Here is a 20604-nt window from a genome sequence, read left to right on the forward strand (position 1 = left end):
AGACGTGAGATTAATTTTTTAGGTCTTGTCTTGCAATCATTTGACTGGAAGAAACAACAGTACAAAGACGGGCATGCCGCTAATAATAAACAAGATGAACACAGTTGCTCAGGTCTGGAGCACTGCACACAAAGACACGCACATGCATGTACAAACATGTAGATGCCTTAACACTGCAGGAGTAGATATCAAATTAAGCTCTATACAGTATAATCCAGTTAGATACAACCGTTCTGCAACAATCACAACTGTATCTTTTTGACGCCGAGGTTATCTATGAGGTAATAGAAGGTAATTCATGAACTTGTGCCCTTAGCTCTAACCCCTAGTGTTCAGTTTATGCTGCTAACAAGCTCCTTTCACAAGGGGAACCCCATCCATAAACAAACCAAAGCCAAATAAAGCACTGCAACCTCTATCCAGATAGTTTTTTCACTACATAACAGTATTTCGGGTATACTCTAACATAGTCTTAAAGAGTTTGTCTTGTGATTGAAAAAGTCATATCAACGTTGTAAACTAAAAGCAAAGTTTAAGTGTAAATACTGCAAATGTAGAAACATTTAATAATAAACATGCAGTTTCCTGAGTTCAATAATTAGAAAATTACCATACCAGATTTTACATCCTTGGTTGTAGGGATACCCTACTGGTAACTAGGGATGGGAATCGAGAACCGGTTCTTGTGAGAACCGGTTCCGTGTGTTTCAATTCCATGGAATCGTTTGGCAATTTATCTAAGGATTCTCTTATCGATTCCAGAAAGCATAAAAATTACGCCACGTAACTTAAGCAAGTTTTGCACGTGCAGTGCAATGAGTAGTAAACAATGGCACCCACTCGGTTTAAACGCTCCAAAGTTTGGCTGCATTTTACCAAAACAGATGGCAACAGGGCGACTTGCAATCATTGCAAAGTGGAGATAACAGCGTCGGGAGGGAACACGACGAACATGCAGAAACATTTGCTCACACAACATGCAATATTTTTAAATGAATGTCGTGTTTTTGACACGCTTCGGACTGGAAATGAATCTCAACCCTGCAGCAGCAGCAGCAGCAGCCAGGCTATGACCACCTCTGCCGTTACTACGGAAGGTAACTCCGGTACGTAACACACCTACCATGTTAGTGCGATGTGCTTCTTTGTAAAACATGCTATAACAGTTCACATTAACGAATGCCTTCTGCATTACATTTAAAAGATGACCATGACGAGAGAGAGAGTCTAGCTGGCTCAGAGGCTGGCAGGTGTACTAGTACTCACTCCAGTTCACTACCTCCTCTAGATGATGCTGATCAAACAGTTTGTTCTCCTTTTTTTCCTAAATGAGAATCGATAACAGAATCGATAAAGAATCAAATCGTTAAGCAGAATCGATAATGGAATCGGAATCATAAAAATCTTATCAATTCCTATCCCTACTGGTAACAGCGACCTACAGGTCTTTGAAGGTCCAACGTGCAAGATTTAAGGGGCTCTATTTACAGAATGAGGCATTACTAATGTTTTCATTAGTGTATAATTATCTGAAAATAACTGTTTTTGCTACCTTAGACTGAGCCATATCTACAGATGCTGCAGGTCCTCTTCAACGGAGTCCACCATGTTGAAACTTTCTACTGTTTCTACAGTAGTCCAGAATTGACAAACTAAACACCAAGTCTAGATAGAGATTTTGGTTTTTCACATTTCTTCTTTATGCTAGGAAGCAACTACACCACTAGATGCCACTAAAATCCCACATACTGTCCCTTTAGGAGACACACACCATACTAAGCCCAACAAGGTGCCCCTCCATCCCAGACTAACTCCATGATAATACAAACTTGGACAGCTTGGATGATGTCCTGAGAAACAACTTGTTTGGAGGAAAACAATGCCACACACTCTGCAGCAAAATCTTGGGGTCATGCAGAATTGTGGGTAGAAAAATAATAATATAATGAACACTGCAAAGTATAGAGATTACATCACTTATATCATGTCTAATAAAAGATAGGCAGTCAGCAGTTGTGGGTACAGTCTTAAGTGTTGTCTATTGTTCTGGCGAGATGATAGTCCTGGCTGCCCGCCACTCTCTACAAAGCCATTCTGAACAGATCACCCAGACAGCTGTATTAACAGGAAGAGAGCCTCGCTGAAGGATGAGTTCAGGCAGAGTACATGACATGACTAGCCTGGAAACAGCCCCATTAAACACTCAGTTTTATTTAATTTGTTGTATTAATAATAACAACTCAAAAATGTGATACGCTATTATTCCAAGTGGACAAACACTCCTCTTCAGTGAGATCAGTAGTCGTGTTCAGCCGTACAGCATCAGCACCTCTTGAGCTGATACAGATTCAGTGCCTTGCTCAAAGGTATTTCAGATGCTTGATGATGTGATTTGGGGCATGTAGTTCAATGCAACCACCCACCATGCTGCCTAACATGGCTGGAAAGAACAAGAATGTCTGCTACTCACACAAGTTTAGTAACTAACACTGCTACTGACTACTGAACTGTTAAAATATTTTACATTCATATAAAGCCACAAATGAAGACGTGCCAGCGATCCCATCATTCAGTCACATTACTTAACAGTTTTTTTAACCATGGCTGAAGACACTGCAGCAGAAATTAAGGTCATACCGTAGAAGACTACATGGCTTTTGGACAATCCAAGCAACTGAATAAGTCCAATGTTAGTTTAAGTCAATCTAATGTTTCTTTAAACATAGACCATTGGTATCCAACCCACAAACTTCAAGTTTAAGCAGCTTTTGGTTCCTGTGAACTTCAACTGGCCTCTCAGAAGAAACCAACTGCAAGTCTGAGAATCATGAAATGTTAATGTCAAGCTACGGTAAATCATGGTAAGCTATGACATATTCGTAGACACACTCTCATGTCGGTTTAAGTCAAATATTATTTCCTTAACCTTGACATCGTCTCTTTAAGTTCAACCAAACACAAGTCACCACCACAATTTAAAGCACTGAACCTCATTTCTAGCCTAGAAATAACCTAAAATTAACCTTGTCAACAAAAGGATCAAATATACCTTATATGTGCTCTCAAAGGAATAGTTCAGCACTTACAAACAACACTTTAGTCGAGAAGTTTGATTGTCTGTTGTCATGTCTGTACACTAATATAATATTTAACATACAGACAGAGATGAGAGTGGTAACAAAGTCAACCAAACACCCAGACAAGTTAGTATAAATGCATGTGCACGCGCACACAGACCTAAGACCAGATCTAGTTGTGATTTCTCTTCGTGCTTGATTGCAAAATCCTTCAGTTCCTACATTAATCACACTAATACACTTTTATGAGCCTGGACCAGCTGAGGCTCACACTGCAGTTATGCTACATTTCTGCTCAAAAGTCAGACTTTGCATCACAGGAGCACTAAAAATATTTTATAATAGAGTTAAAAACAAATAGCTAACTAGCTGATAGCAGTTAACTAAAGAAAGACTCAAGAAACTGTGTCATCACAATCACTAGTCGAGCAAGATCTTTCTTTTTAGTTAACGCACACACACAAACCACAAGCCTATTTGTCATTTTTTCCACTTATTGTCATATCCCAAAGGCCACAAAACACATTTTTCCGGAACACCAGAATCAAGCTCAAACGGGTGACATCATCTTTAGGACACACCACCACAGCAGCTTTGACCGCAAGACGGATGACATCACTCATCCAACTTATCCACAACAACGGCTCTTGAAACACCACATTGTGTAATTGGCCCATAAAGGGCACAGAAACATGGTATGTGGGGATATCACATGGCCTTGTGCTACATGTTGTGTTTGTCTGACTTCCCACCCGAAGCGTATCGGTGACTGTCCTGAAAGGACAGAACAAAAGATGGGGCCTATCCAGTGATTTCCTCTGCTGAGGTAAAGGAAATACAGGCTTCCCATCCTGCGACAAGAGTCCGAGACATGTGACACGGCACACATCTGACAGGGTATCTCTCCCCCTGACTCCGACCAGATACATCCTCAGTGGAAACTCTCTGAGTTTAGTTGTTGTAGTGATCAACCAGGACAAGGAACCGATAAGAGAATGAGAATCTGTTTTTATATGTTTAAAAGGAAAAAGTTTTAAAATAAATAAAAAACAATTATCTGCCTCTGTCCCGTTATATATTTATATTGTACAAGAAAAAGGGGATTCATATTGATGAGAAATTTTAGTTTTCAGAGTATACAGTGGGGTAGATAATAGTTTTTAATACAGTACATAATCCATGGCTATCAAATCCGTCTGCTATGCAGCCTATCCCCAGCCTTTTCTACCAGAATTACTGAATATGACTTAGAAAAACAATAAATTCAGTCATTGATAAATTGAATTAAATTGAATCATTTGTTCTAATATGTATATAGAAATAGTGCAATGTCATGTCTGATGTAGTATGTTTTGATAAAAAGAAGATGTATTAGATGTAGTGTAGTGCTGATTAATCTCTAAGTTAATAAGAATAATAATATATTATTTGTTATTTTGTTTAATGGTAGTGCATTTGTTTTTATCTACCTGACAGTCTGTCTGATAAATGCAAAGTTAGGGTGGATCTTTTCTTTGAGGAAGGGCTGTGTTGTCATCTGAATGCACAGGATGTAATGCAACATCACTCCTTGAGTAACTGTAACTGGCAGGCAGATAAGAAACACTGGGTGTGATGGGGTTCATTATGCTATCAGATGATCAGTTTGTTTATTTGAGCTCCACCTCAGCAGGTTCCTCTCTGTAATAACTGTGAAAATAGTATGACGACTGAGCTGGAGAGGAGGAGTGACTGCCGGTGGGAGCAGAGACAGATGGAGAGAGGCTTGGTGCTGTTCCTGCACAGCAACACAACACACAGATACATACATGTGTATATACTCTGTTGTTTTTCATCCTTTTAACAAAAAATTCTGGAGGAATAGTGAATAAAAAGTGTAATATTAGGGCCTAAAATCTCAAAAACCTTTGACTAAGCAAAGAACCAAAGTGCCAACAGAGTCTCCAGTAGTAAAGAGAGAAATATTTACAGTTTACAGCAAAATTGGCAGCGAAATCAAACAAATTCAAAAGGAGGGCGCTTGGTTACACATCGAAATGTTAACACTCCAAACACACAACATGTCAATTTGTGTACTATGCACACAAACAAATGCACACAACGGACACAGCTTGGTGACAGCCAAGGGGGAGACTGAGCAGAATGTAACATGCGTCACTAATGACATGCATAAGCCCTCCAGCACAGGTGAAGCACGGCAATGTCAACAACAGCACAGTGCAAAGACAAACTGTTCCTGTACGTACAGTCGAGGGACTTGTCTTGTAGAAACACCGACCTGAATGCAAGACTGAGGCGAGGAAACCCCCCGACGTAAGGTCAGAGGAGTTTATACATCATTCACAATAAAGATCAGATGAATTACGAAGCACTGCAGACGTGACTTATGATGTAGATGTTGTGTACTCAGCTGTAGGAAAAGGCAATAATCATTCATGGCAGCACATACCTGGAGGGCGCCCCTTAAGTCTGGCTTATGCCAGATTCAGACCATACAATATGAGAAAATTAAAGGCGAATGATGTTGTAGGTGCTGTCCCAGTCGTTTTTCTTGCTTTAATTTAGGCTTTTTCTGATAGCCAGTATTATAGACACCACTCAAACGGCACTGATTCTTTATTTCTTGTTCGCGGAAGTTAGCCCACAGCACATCTCCTCCCTGCTGACATCACACCGGTCGTAAAAGAAGGTAAGCTATGATTGACTGGGTATCAGTGTAAACTCTGTCTTCTGGCCAAATTTATGACTGTGTAATTGCCTAATCTGACACAGTAACCATTTTAAACAGACAAAAATATTGTACATACATTTTAGGATCTTTCATTTAGTTACTGGTTTTAATGGTATCCTCAGGTGACAGAGCCTCACACTCAGGAGTCAGGAAACCTACAGCTACTTGTCAGCCTGCAGGTAGACTCAAGGTTTATGACCTTGTGATTTTTATCACATCAAGTTGCCAGGATGCATTAGATGGCCTGGACATACAAAAAATGGTCTTGGTGCAATAGTGTATCAATCAATCAATACCACTGTATTCCAGCCTCAATGAGCATCTGGAGCGCATTTTAAATAGGAACTTAATACTTTGTGTTTCACTCATCTCAACAAGCTTGCTGCACCTCTAACCACACCCAACAGTGTTGTCATGGTGTACTGACATATCATGGAGTACATTTCTACATCGCTGCAGCAACGTTTGCAGCAGGTCAGCAAAAACGTTGAGCTGGTGTAAAGTTCCTCTTTAAAAATGACTCTGTACATAATGGCACTTATCCCAGATATCTAACGACTTTATTAAAAGGTCAGATGTAATCATATACAGCACTGAAGTTTATGTGTCAAACATGCCTCAGTCTTTTTTGACACAACACACAATTGTAACAATGTAACTGTTACAAATTCTTCAATATTTTTTTATGTATCCAGTGATGCAGTACGTTACGAATATTAACCAGTAATATTCAAAACAAACATGGCCAATGGGGAATACTTGGATTGATGCACAGAGTGGTATTTTTGGCCATGTGTGCAATGATGAGAGGTCACATTAGCAAGTGTAACGGAATAGCACATACAAGGGCAACGTGACTATTTGTGATCTGGCAGGAGAGGAAATAAACCAACTGTGGATTAACACCACGGTGGTCCAGCAGATCCAGTGTCGCCACACACATAGCTCGGCTCTGTAAATACAGTGCACTGTAAATGCGCTGTAAATACAACCTATCTCTACGGCCATCTCAGTCGACGTACTAAAAACACACACGTAACGCGTTGAGACTGATGTGCACAAGTGCAGAAACACAACAACAGCACCGAGTGTGTTGCATCTCAGATGTTATCGAAATCAAAACAACAGTAACCACTCTGGTCGACCACGCAAACATCAACGCTGTTTTGTGAGATGACATTGAGCTTTATGTCACGCCCTACCACACCACACAATCCAAATAAAGCTCACTAATTGAATTAAAACCATGACTGAGGGCAACAAATACCTGCCACAGCACAACAATAAGACCACCCTGGGAATCGCTGACGCAGCGTTTTGGTTCAGTGGCAGCGAGGAATCATCATCAATCATCAATCATGATACAATACACAAGCTGACCCAGTTAGAGAGGAGACAAGAGAGGAGGACAGCACAGTACATACTCACACCAACACCAGGACTCAGCTGCCAACTAAGCTCAGCGCTGCAGGAATTTGTGATGTGACAATACTATGGTGGGTGTGTGAGTGTGTGTGTGTCCACAAACAGGAACGAAGTAATGGGTGTGCCTGCAAAAACAGTGACAGATGATGTGGTAAATGTAGATGTTTGGTCAGAGAAGCAATAAAGCATGTTTCCTGGACACATAAGGCCAACAAGAGTTCACGTATGCATATCATTTACTGGATTCATTTGTAATTTTCTATGAATTGATTGTAGACCTGCAACAATTAGTCAATTAATCAGACAACTACTTTGATAACCATTTAATCTCAAAGCAAAAATATCTAACTTTATGGTTGTAGGCTTTCATATGTGAGAATTTGCCGCTTTTCTTTGTTCATTATTAAACATACAGTAATTCAATATTAATTGGTTTTGTGTTGGTCAAACAAGACAAAATATTTAATGACACCACCCAACTGCATTCACCCATGCCCCAAGGCAGAAAACTCCTCCTCTCTCCTCCTCTGGTGGTCCAAAATCACCTGTGGTACAAACACTAACACCGGTATTCTGAGCTCACAGTCCAGGCAGCCTGGCCAAAAAACTGATCTAACATTAGCTAACAGCACCTGTATTTCATAGTAGTTTACTTTAGTGTCCACCAGGAAACTCTGTTAAATCACTGAGGGACATCAGGGGAAAAGCCAGAACGATTTTCTCCATAAATTATGATCCAGTTTCACCAAAATCAATGAAATAGTTGGTGGTGTGTGACTTGTAAAGTGTGCTTCTTTCAGATTTTCGTACCCGGAGCACAAAGATACATAATGCAGAAACAGATGCACTGCGTGGAGTGGAAATGACACAGACACCATTCACCTGACTACACATTAGTGTATCGACAAAATGATTTAAAATCTGTTATTTTATGGTAGAAAAGTTACACAATGTCACTTTAAGTGACAATAGCTACAACAACCAGTGATATCAACCAAGAAGTTCAACTGACTCATCAGCCAGCAGCTACATGTCTTTAATAGTCATATTGTTATATAAAAAAAACATTAGAAAGGAAATACATCCAATGATGATTAAATCTAATTTAGGGTTATATCATTCACACGTTCTCACACCTCAAACACCAAATACTAAATACAAACAACGGCAACTGATAAAAGCATCCACATTTAAATATGGTGGTTGGTATGAAGTGATACTGTGTTCAAAAAAGAAATACCCAGCTGGTGTTCAACCAACCAAGAAGGTAACTGGCTCAACAAGTGCTACCACGTGTTATTTTTATTACAGTCCTGACATCAACATGTTTTGTCCATCCAAACTCCAGTGAGCGCTCCTTTGGAAACATCGTCACACAGACGGTCAGTTACAGAGTGATATATGGCTCTATACAATGATGACAAGATAAAGAGTGCACGAAGTGAATGTCATGCCAGACAGAACAAAGCGCATCATCTGAGCTGAAAGAAGGTCACTGCAGGATTCAGGGCTGAAGCTGTGTGTGTTTCTGTGTGTATGTATAGAAGAGTTATGCTGCTCTGTGGGACCTTTATAGCAGGGTAATAAAACACCAGAGAAACAGAGAGAAGAAAAGAGAAGAGCAGGCAGTATCATTTGATTTAGATATACTGCGCACACACACACACAAAAACACACATGCAACGTGAGCTTTCCATCACACTCAGAAATAGTGAACGTGCATGCTCTCCAGATCCCCACAAAGCACAGGGATCAACACCCGTAATGAAGGCATCCACAGAAGCTCCTCACGTGGTCACCAGACATCCTCAGCTATAAATGAACCTCACATGAACACACTGTTAAGAATGGATTCACATTGGCTAATGAGTACAAACACTCAGTGTTGCCAGTAAATATGCAAAATGACAGCCCGTTAATTAAGGAGGTGACCTGGAAGATTTCTAATCTCCATATTAATGTAGACCCTCGGGGCGCAGTAATGGGAGGTTTTGTTATCGGTATTTCCACATGACTGAATTGTGATTTTCATGCTCACATCTGCACAAGTTCATAAACTCAATGACTGGATAGTGAAAAAAAAAAAATAGAACTTCTTCAGACTCATCATTCATAAACACTCCAGATGATCAACTTCGAACTTTCCTAAACTCAAATGTTTGACCCTCAGAGAGACACTTTAATGTGACGATCAAAAGAGCCGCTGCTTCAAAAGCTCATTTGGCCCAAACCTTGGCACCTCTCCTTCTCCCATGGTCAGAGGCTGACCCCATTGCCATGGTTACTCCACTCTAATATCTATGCAAACGCCTTCTCGCTGCATGGGAAGACCCACTGCTGACCGGAGCTGAGGGTCCGCCAGGGACCGCCTCATCACACAGAGACAGAAAAAGGCCTGTGTAAACACAAACATATCATGAACCCAGTGCAGAACAGACACACATATACATGTCAACACACATGCACATGCAAAGTGACGGTGCATGGATGAACACACTTCCCCAAGCTGGACAGAAGTCAGCTATAGTCCACGTCAGGACGAATGCTTTCAGCAATTCATCCACCCACAAGTGTATAATAAGGTTATTCTAACCCCACCCCGCTGGGACCTCTGGCTCTGGCAACCAAACAACTCTGGAATCTAAACACTCAGCCCACACATGTATCACATCAAACAGCACGTTAACTGTGGATGCACAATAGCATGAAACAAGACACTGTTCAGCTTTGCTTGACTCGTTCAGTCAGAGGAATCAGAGCATAAAAAATAAAACACTGAAGTTGCAGATCAGCAGTGAAGCTCAGTACCACTTGATTAAAGCATCAGTAGCCGACCTGAACTGACACATTTCCAACTAAACAAACATCACACAATAGTAAGGAAATAGCAATCATGTTACAGCAAAATAATCTTAATTTGGAGAGTTTTTTTTAAGACCCAGCCTCAGAGTTAATACAGCTACATTTGACAGCATAATCAATTAATTCTTATTGAATCACACTGGAAACAGGGAGAAACAGCTACCCTGACTGATGCTAGTACTGTATTGTATGGGTGTGTAATAATATGGTTAATAAAATGTCATGCCTGTTTTGTTTTTTTATCTGGCTTCAGACACATGCACACAAGCTGAGGCGCTCAGGCGCGGTGAATAATCCTAAAACTGAGCAGGCCTGGGCCCTGTCTGACCAAACCCAGAACTGTGCACTGAAACAAGCCAAATAAATGACAGATGAAGTCAAAACCCAGAGAGAGAGACAAGAAAATCCAAGATAATAAAATGAAGCCCGCTTACGCACAAACACACACGTTCTCCAACAAAGGAAAAACATTGGAGTCCAAGACTCAATCAATTTGCTGTGTGCAGGGAGAGTGGAGCCACATGTTTTTGATAAGTCCTCTAGCAGAGCAGGGTGAGGTAATGATGAAGTCATCTCTGTCCTCTGGACAGGTTCAAATTCACTGGGCCGTGTGCATTTTAAATGGCTTTAGGAACACCAACACACACATATGCTTTCTTTTTTTTGTGTGTGTAATGTGCTACGCAGTGCAAAAATATTTAAGTTTTCAGTAGGTATCAAGACCAGAAAATGACTAAAGGGAACTGTGGCACATGTGTACCATCTTCTTCTACACACCTGTCACTAAAGGAGCTCATCTTTAAAAAAAAACAAACAAAAAAACACAACATTCATCAAATTCTTTCTCCATCCCGTTCTTCACTTCCTATTTCCCTAAAAACATTCCCAAGCAATCAAGCCTTACTATGGACACGCCTCATTAACAGTCCCTGCAGACTGCACCCACTCGACCGGTCACTGCCACTCTGTTATTAATCTGTGGCGGCTATGAGTCCGTTTCCCCAGCGCGACGGACGCTGCGCTTCCTGCGTCTCGGCATGGATCTTACGATTAGCTGATCTTAATCGTGCCTTGGGTTATTATAAAACCATTCATTAAGGCAGAGAAAATAAACAAGAGAGAGCGGCTCAGACAGAGAGGCTGCTGCAGATGTGTTGAGACAAAAGATCCGCCTCTGCTCAGCGCTATCTAAATGTTATTCTGCAAGCGCTGCAAAGGTCAACACTAGAGGCCGATTACGAATGCAACATGGACATGGAGAATACTAAGATCTGATTGGCTGGTGCATTATTTTGACACAGCTGCATGGTCTTGTTCTAAATACATGCAAATGTCCCAATAAAAAGAACAACACAGTATAATTTCATCACTGGTGTCACAAACACATTCTTCAGCGAGTTAGTGGTCGATGTTCGGAGATTTTGGAACGCCTCCTCCTCAAACACAATTGTGTGACACAGTTTTGGAGTGTGTTGTAAGCTCATGTGGGCAGAGCAACTAAAGGGCATGACATTTGGATGTTTAGGTATCAGTATGGAGTGAGAGGCTGGCTTTAAAAAGGAAGCCAAGTGTGCTAGAGGGTAAAGGGGTATAGTAGAGGGTCTTTGCAGAACAAAATATCATTTATGGAGAAAATGGAGATAAGAGTTTGGGTCTTTAAACCCAAAGTGCATGAAACTTAGACAGTACAAGCTGTTTAGGGGGATGTGCTGGGCCTGTAATGGAGATGCATTATCATTAATCATTTGGAAAAAGGTTAGGGTTGGATTACAGAGACTGGTGTCATTTTTTGTTCAGCTGATAGTTAATACATTTTTATATTTAAATAACTTTAATTTCAAGCTTGAGAAGTAGGTAATGTTCCTCTACTCAACTAAGACTCGCTACAAGAGTCAGAAACCTCAGTGTCTCTTGAGTCCCAAGCAACTGCAATATTCATGAGGACCTTGAGAAACACTCAAAATAAGAAAAGAAATAAGAAAGAAAATGGAGTTTAGATCAAAGAGGATGTGCAGAGGTGGAGGAAAAATAAATATGGCGTATGTTTGCATATTTGATCTATTCCGTCACTGGCTCCAGGTTAAATATCTCATAGAAAGTCCCTGTAGGATGTTGAATGAGGGCCCCCCCCTCCTAGCCAAGTGTATGAGAATGAGGGGAATACCGTTTTAGATTTCAGGTCCATATGGTGAACATTCACAGCTTTTCTGAGAGTAAAATGAAAGGAAGGAGGGAAAAAAAGAAACAGAAATGAAAAATCAAGTATGTCAGACTACAGGCCTTTTGGAGACAATTATCATATTTGTCTGGGCCCTTTTTAAGTTCTGACGGCCAGGCTTTGGTGTGGAAATGGATATCCTCAGAGAGTCATTACAGGTTGAGAAATGTCTAAGAGTCAGAGGTGGTGAGGAGGTGCTCGCGGGTAACATGTGATTTGAGGAGGAAGAGAAGAAAGAGAGGGACGCTGCTTTTGATCTGCAGAACCTGGACGTATGACAAGAGGAAAAAAAATGAAATCATAAATGGTGAAAAGGTGGGAAGATAGAAGAAAGTTAGCTAAAGCTTTAATACAGAAGGGTACTATAATAATAATAATAATAATAATAATAATAATAATAATAATAGGCACTGTTGGCTGCACTGATTGTTGACATCAGTGTGTAACCAGGCTCAGCTGATGACATTAACTACAAGTGAAAGGTTTCCGTGACACATATCCTCTGTGAGAGAATACCAAAACTCTTACAAGCCTGGAACTAATAATTAATTTATGAATATGAATTATGACTTATAACCCAGCAACAGCAATAATAAAAATGACTTAACAGATAGTCTTGTGGATAGTTCAGCTTATGAAAAAATAACTCTGCATCCTGAGATGAGTCTGCAAATTAAACAGAAGATGAAGTAATTGAACCTAATGTAAAACTGCTGAGTGTTGTTGTCATTCAGGTCACACCATATAAAGAATCAGACACAGGGACACAGGAAATAAAAAACACACCGAGGATTGTTTCATTTTTCAGAGAGCATCGACAAGCTTTAGAGAGGCTTCTTATTTTCAGCCTTCATCACTGTACGTCATGACGAAATGATATGCTTGTATGCCTGCTTACTTTTTCACTCTTGATCTTGCATAGTTTCTGCTTTTATTCTTATTTTACATGCTTGTAATAGCTCACCTGTCTTTACTTTCCTCTATCTGTCCTTACTTACTACTGTCCTTGTGCTGCTGCAAATTCTGGATTTCCCCTCTTAGCTCTCTTAGCAGAAAGGACATTAAACTGTGCCCTTACACAAAATATAGCATCAGTAAATAGTGGATGAGTGGATCCCTATCAGGTGTGCAGGGGGTGCTGTGCTGTAGCTGCCCCTGAACTTGACCCGCTCTGAGCCTGCAGAGCAGAGTTGTTTCCCCTCTGACATAAAACATGAACCATTAAAAAAAATGACAGCTATGATTTCTTACTTTATGTGACACTCCTTGTAAAGAGATCTATTAGAAGAATAAATCTGTGTAAATCTCTGTAACAAAAGAGTAATCAGTGTCCCTATAATGTTAAAAAAAACAACAACAACAACAACTGACATGCTGGCTGAAGACTAAAAGTAAACATCAGTGCAGCTGCTGAACAAAATGTTATTAATCATTGTTATGATAGCTCAATAAAGGCTGCGCTGTGTGTCTGGTCACAGTGGCAGCATATGACTCATAAACTTGTGAACAGCTTTAAGCAGTGCAAGGCAAGGGCATGCAACCACAAGACAACACACGTCCGTATGAAGTATACCAGAACATGTGAACACACTCAAACAAATACCTCCTGTGAGGATCACTGGGTCCCGGGTCGGGGAGCTGCTGACAGTCGTCCTGCACAAACACCCGGAGTGTCCCCGGACCTTTCCTGAGTCCAGCCCACGGTTTGAATTCAATGGTTCCGTTTGAGCACGCCGTGCCGCAGCCGCATCACCGGCGTCCAAATCGGTCTGATGGTGTTAACTCGCTCCCTGCTGGTTGGAGCAGGCGGCGCACATGTTTTGTAGATCTGCTGTGCCGGCTGAAGCGGAAACCATGGCTCACAATATGGCAGGAAGTGAAATTGAATTCTCTGAAACGGGTGGCGCATTTTTTCGCAAATCCCTTGCTTGACACGGAGCACACGTGATTTAGGCAGCCTGGTGTTGATGTGTATTATTTATGTTTGTCCCAGTTGAAGACAGAGAGAGGATATACTATCTTTAGCTAGGAAGATAGTCCACAACACAGGCTCTAAAGGTCCAGTGTGTAATATTTCAGAGTATTTCTTTGCAGGAATTTAATACAATATTCATTTGTATATGTGTTTTTTTCCTTGTTAGTCCTATGTCTCCCAAATGGCTCTTTCTCTGGCTCATTTAGTATCAATTAAAGCACTAACCAATGTGGCGCCCTAGGCAAGATTTTATGTGGTACAGTCCAATAATATATATATATATAATATATAATATATATATATATATATATATATATATATCTATATATATATATATATACATATATAAGTAATTGACATGCTCTCTGAACAATCCAATCCATGGCCAGGTTCCAGCCGGCAATATCTTGAGCTTGTGGTTCTCTTGGTCATTCCTCACAGTGGCCAGGTCTAAGTATTTCTTCCTGCAATACTACAATCAGACCAAGTCATTTTTTCTTCCACCAAAACAAATTGAAGATCCTGCTGTGTTCCTGCAGTTTGGGAAACAAATTATTTTTAAAATGACATACTGAACTTCAAAATAATAATCTGAGAGGAAATAATGCTTTGTGGGGCATTTACCTTTATTACAGATGAATGGATATGGATCTGAGCAATACAATGGGTACCATGGAGAATTGGCGTTAATCATAACACAATTTGTAGAGTTTGCTGGTTTAATATATCCCCAGTCCCTATAATCAGCTCCACTCCCGTTGTAGCCATCTGACCACCACCAGCTGACATTACTGTAGACACTGATATGGACGCCAGAAACTCTTTGAGAAGATGACACTTTGTTGATAAGTAGTTGCATTTCTTCACTGTTTTCAATGGTCAGGCCAGGTCGGTCTGCAGTAGGTCTGAGCTTCAGTCCAGTTCATAGGATCAGCAAAAAAGTGGTACTGATGGGGGAGACATAAGGAGAAAATGTGCCACCCTGAGGACGACACCATTTTTTTTAAATGTAAGGTGGACAAACACATTTTTATTTAGTATGGCATAATGATAAGCACTATTAAATATGATCAAAGAATTCACTGACCTGGGAGATACAAGACAAGCAAGGTCCTCTCCATCATGATGCTGCTCTGTGGACTGTGTGTCCACATACACTGCTAATGAAGAAGAGAAGAACTACCTCTATGTTTTCTGTTCTCTCTCATTTCTTTATGCAAAAAGTATTGTGATGGGAGACGAAATAACAGGCTTGGTCACAGCCAGTAAAGAGCTGTACTTACTCTCTGAGAATTCATTTGGTTGCAATCTTCAATGTCACTGCTGCTGCTAAATCTTACACACTGGACCTTTAAACACATGTAAACGTATATTTTGTATTATATTATAATATATTTCACATATTAGTCACCCTATATAGCCTACCTGGTTAGAATAAATGAATGAAATGTCATGCATGCTACCTCCCAGGCTACATCCTAATATGCAGTGTGTACTGACTACACTATATACATAAGTATCTGTGTTAATGGTGCATATACAATTGTGGCTTAATGTTGTCATGCAATTTCACTTTTTTTTTTTTGTACAAAGAATGAATCACTTGAGGCTCAGGCAGCAAGTTTACAGTCTAAGTAAATATCAAATATGCTGCACTGCCTCCATCTAGTGGTCTGAAAGGGGCTGGTGACCAACCTGTACATGAGGAACCTTCCTTATACTGTCTGTGTGAAGAGCACATAAAATGAATCTTCATGGTAGAATAATCGACACATGCATACACCTACAAAGAATTTGACTCCAGTTTCGCTCATTGTACATTAAACAGATATAGGCATAAACACAACAAAAATGACAAGGTAAACATAAACATTAAAGTACCATGTAGAGATAAAAATATTTAGGTCCTTGGCATCCTGGTAGCTCAGCTGGGAGAATATGCACCCCATGTCTGAAAGGTTGACCCCTTTGCTGGACCCCAGGGCTGAGTCACGCTATCTCTTTCTCTTATAGTCTTATTTTCAGCTTCGATATATACATATATATAAGAACAATATTGCAATGGTGCACAGTGCAAAGGATGCTAAAATAAATATGATTTATGTTGCAGGTTGCTATATGTACATGAGTTAGGTGGATATGACAATATATATATTATGAACGGCATGCACAGAGTGTGTGTGAGTGATAAAATTTACATAATGTAAAATGTAATGAAACTGTATTTTCCCAGCTTGGGATAAATAAAGTATATCTATCTATATATCTATCTATAAAAGATCAGATCAAATAAATAAAGAGGCATACCGTGTCTGAAGTGGACAGTGGGTGTAAAAATCGAAACGCTGAGCCATAATATAACATAATCTGTGAGGGGAAAACAACTGTTTATAGAATCAGATTGCATTTTATTTTATTGTAGAGCAGATTTAATTCTTATACCTGACTATAAAAAACTCAGATCAAATAGGTCCAGTCCTGAGCCAGTCAACTTTACACACCAACTGTGAGTGTTTGTGTTTGACATCAGCAAACAATGTGACACTTCTGAACAGTTGTTAAAGCATTTCTGTACTGTAATAAAGAATAGTATGTCTTAAATTCATTATTAGAATAACAATATTTTCATAAGAAATAAATGGAATAATTTGATTATAAGTCATGTCGTGGCTAGATGACAGATGCTGACAGATGACAGATCGAGGTGACAATTGATTGACTCTTTTGTCTAGAACAAAAGATTGTTCTATTGTTTTAGGTGACACCCAACTAGCACACCCAAATATGACATGATTAAAAAAATATGTTACCTTCAGAAGCTGCTTACAAATCAATCATTATAATTTAACAGGTATGTTATTATCAAGTCACACAATCAGTTTCGTAGGAATGAACATCGCTCAACATCTTATCAAAACCTAGTCTGTATGCAGGCAGTTCATCTTGACAGATCGAAGTGACAGTTGATTGCCTTTTTTGTGTAGAAGCCATATTGTTTTAGGTGACACCCAAATATGACATGATTAAAAAAATATGTTGCTGTTCTTCTTCATTACACTTTGACTCAGCAGAAAGTGCAAAGTGGTCTGTGACTGCAGGTTATATAGAAACTATCTATGCATGAAGGCAACAGGTAAGTGTGCATGTGTATGTTCGTGTGAATGCACGAATGCACGGACAGTAATTCAAGCATTCTCCAATGTCATAATATAATAAATGATAGCTCTGCATGTTTGCATGTTAAATTCTTTTCAACTGTGATCTTACTGATAATTGTAACTTCTTCACAGTCTGTTGCCATTACTAACCTGATCCAGTCCATCCTGTCCTCCCTACATGGCATGTATACCTGTAAACTTCAAAATGAAAAACAGAAATACAACTAATAATAATAACAATTATTATTGCTGCCCACAAGAAATACGTTATAAATATAAATGCCTTAAATTTGTTCATCACTGCCACATTTCTCTCACACATGAACTACTGTCTTACCAGCTGAACACAGACAGGTAAGACGGATCAGTAGAAGGACTTTATAAGCAGACAACATTGGTTAAAAAGTCAACTTCATATCATCATCACATATGATAAAAGTTTAACAAACTCTGATTTTTTAAACTTGAAAAACATGATCAGATTTGCAGATATTTTACATGTTTTTAAAATGTTCCCTCTGCTCAGTGAATTCAATAAAAAATATAAAACCTCATCTACCAGAGTCACTACATAATCATAACCTTCAGAAGCTGCTTACAAATCAATCATTATAATTTAACAGCAATGTTATTATCAAGTCACACAATCAGTTTCGTAGGAATGAACATTGCTCAACATCTTATCAAAACCTAGTCTGTATGCAGGCAGTTCATCTTGACAGATCGAAGTGACGGTTGATTGCCTTTTTTGTGTAGAAGCCATATTGTTTTAGGTGACACCCAAATATGACATGATTAAAAAAATATGTTGCTGTTCTTCTTCATTACACTTTGACTCAGCAGAAAGTGCTGCCCACAAGAAATACATTATAAATATAAATGCCTTAAATTTGTTCATCACTGCCACATTTCTCTCACACATGAACTACTGTCTTACCAGCTGAACACAGACAGGTAAGACGGATCAGTAGAAGGACTTTATAAGCAGACAACATTGGTTAAAAAGTCAACTTCATATCATCATCACATATGATAAAAGTTTAACAAACTCTGATTTTTTAAACTTGAAAAACATGATCAGATTTGCAGATATTTTACATGTTTTTAAAATGTTCCCTCTGCTCAGTGAATTCAATAAAAAATATAAAACCTCATCTACCAGAGTCACTACATAATCATAACCTTCAGAAGCTGCTTACAAACCAATCATTATAATTTAACAGCAATGTTATTATCAAGTCACACAATCAGTTTCGTAGGAATGAACATTGCTCAACATCTTATCAAAACCTAGTCTGTATGCAGGCAGTTCATCTTGACAGATCGAAGTGACGGTTGATTGCCTTTTTTGTGTAGAAGCCATATTGTTTTAGGTGACACCCAAATATGACATGATTAAAAAAATATGTTGCTGTTCTTCTTCATTACACTTTGACTCTGCAGAAAGTGCAAAGTGGTTGTGACTGCAAGATATATAGAAACTATCTATGCATGAAGGCAACAGTCAAGTGTGCATGTGTATGTTTGTGTGAATGCACATGTGCTATGCACGTTATTTCTGTAATCTTAAGTCATGAGAGAAAAATAGTTCCCATTATTTTAGATAGTGGATAGTACCTTCTCTCTCTCTCTCTCTAGTAGTACATAGTTACAATTGACAAAGTATATTGTGACCTTAAGAATAGTAAGAATGGCACCAATGAGTATATTTTATTTCTGTAATGTAATATAGTTCTGTTTCTCTCAGAATCCTTGATATCTTTGACACGTTTCCTCATGCTTTCAAGACATGATAAGAAAGTCTCTTAGTGTTTTCATATGAAACTTTGTCACTCAACTGTGATCTTACTGATAATTGTAACATTATCCAGTCCGTCCTGTCCTCCCTACATGGCATGTATGCCTGCAAACTTCAAAATAAAAAACAGAAATACAATTATGTGTGTCAGTTAAATGTATACACGTACATTTTTAAAACATTAAAGCTTTTCGAGGTTCATCGTGTGTAATGCTGAGTGGCATGAAGAAAACAGTGAACACCCATAGCAACTGCGCCCTTTTTCCATTTTCTGCAGTCTTTTGCCTTTCTGTGCCAATATCCTGCATGTGTGTGTGCGTAGACAGCAAACCTGTGTGTACGTGCAGCGACAGAAACATGATCACGTCACGATTCCAGCTCCTGCTGCAATCAGTGATCTAAACAAGCCAAGTGAAGGACCTGACCTACTTCAAAGACCCTCCAGTATGTGTAAATAGCTGTGTGGCCTATCCCAAACACACAATGATGGGCTATTGGGCTGCTATTCTTAGAACGAGTTACTATTTTCTAGCCTTTTTTTTCTCTCTCAACACTGTCACAAGGGCAGCTGAAGCATATTCTGTGAGAAGAAAGAGGAAGGGGCAGAAATAGGATTGTAAAATGGGAACGAGAAGAATGGGTCCTGGCACCGCACCTCAGTGTCCAACTAAGAAACGTGAAACTGTTTGGCTCTGAGCTTGAATGTGAACCATTTGTCTTCAGTGCCACCAAGCACACTCATAAATACATGTATATGTTTTGTATTTAAGTGATGCAATCTAATACTTAATATAACACAAAGACCTGAACTTCAGCTCACCTATATAATATAACAGTTCATTCGGCTCCATGTTTTCTATCTTCGGTTTGATCTACCTGACCTATTGTTAATATTTGTTATCTATATCGTTTTATTATAAACATATATTTATATTGCTTAAATGTCTTTGACTTTGCTTCTGTTCATTGTCATACAGTGTTTTTCCGTGACCTGTGTGGTTCATGCCTGCCAGCGAAACCATATTGGGGATAACTGGAATAATAATGAAGTTGAAGTTGAATTATTTGCTTTTTTTTATTACATAAAATTATAAAAGAACAAACAATAATAATACAATATACTGTAAATCAACTATAGTATAAAGCCCTTAATTACATTTTTATTTAATATATCAATTAAAAAATATTGATATATTAAATAAAATCTGTGAACAACAAATAAATACTTCTTTTGCATTGAACTGATCAGCCCAACAGACTGTTTGAACACGTAAACACTAAGATCAACAGGTGATTTCCTCCACAAACATTTTAATCTGAGATATGCCTATGTGTGACAGAGACCGGTCACCTCCACCCA

At 39.2% G+C, this 20604-nt stretch overlaps 1 protein-coding gene across 5 annotated transcripts in view; it reads right to left on the bottom strand.

The window, feature by feature from the left end:
• Positions 1-14078, bottom strand: part of add3a (adducin 3 (gamma) a) — a 98414-nt gene extending 84336 nt beyond the window's left edge. For 2 of the 5 annotated variants that reach the window (XM_027282571.1, XM_027282567.1), the window contains exon 1: positions 13917-14078. The gene's annotated coding sequence lies outside the window, so the exon portion shown is untranslated. Of the gene's footprint in view, positions 1-5526; positions 5543-7232; positions 7290-13916 lie in introns of those variants that run through there. The other 3 variants (XM_027282568.1, XM_027282569.1, XM_027282570.1) reach the window with 3 other exon arrangements.
• Between the last annotated feature and the right edge of the window lie 6526 nt (positions 14079-20604).

Source organism: Larimichthys crocea, chromosome X (assembly GCF_000972845.2).
Source record: "Larimichthys crocea isolate SSNF chromosome X, L_crocea_2.0, whole genome shotgun sequence".
NCBI lineage: Eukaryota > Metazoa > Chordata > Actinopteri > Sciaenidae > Larimichthys > Larimichthys crocea.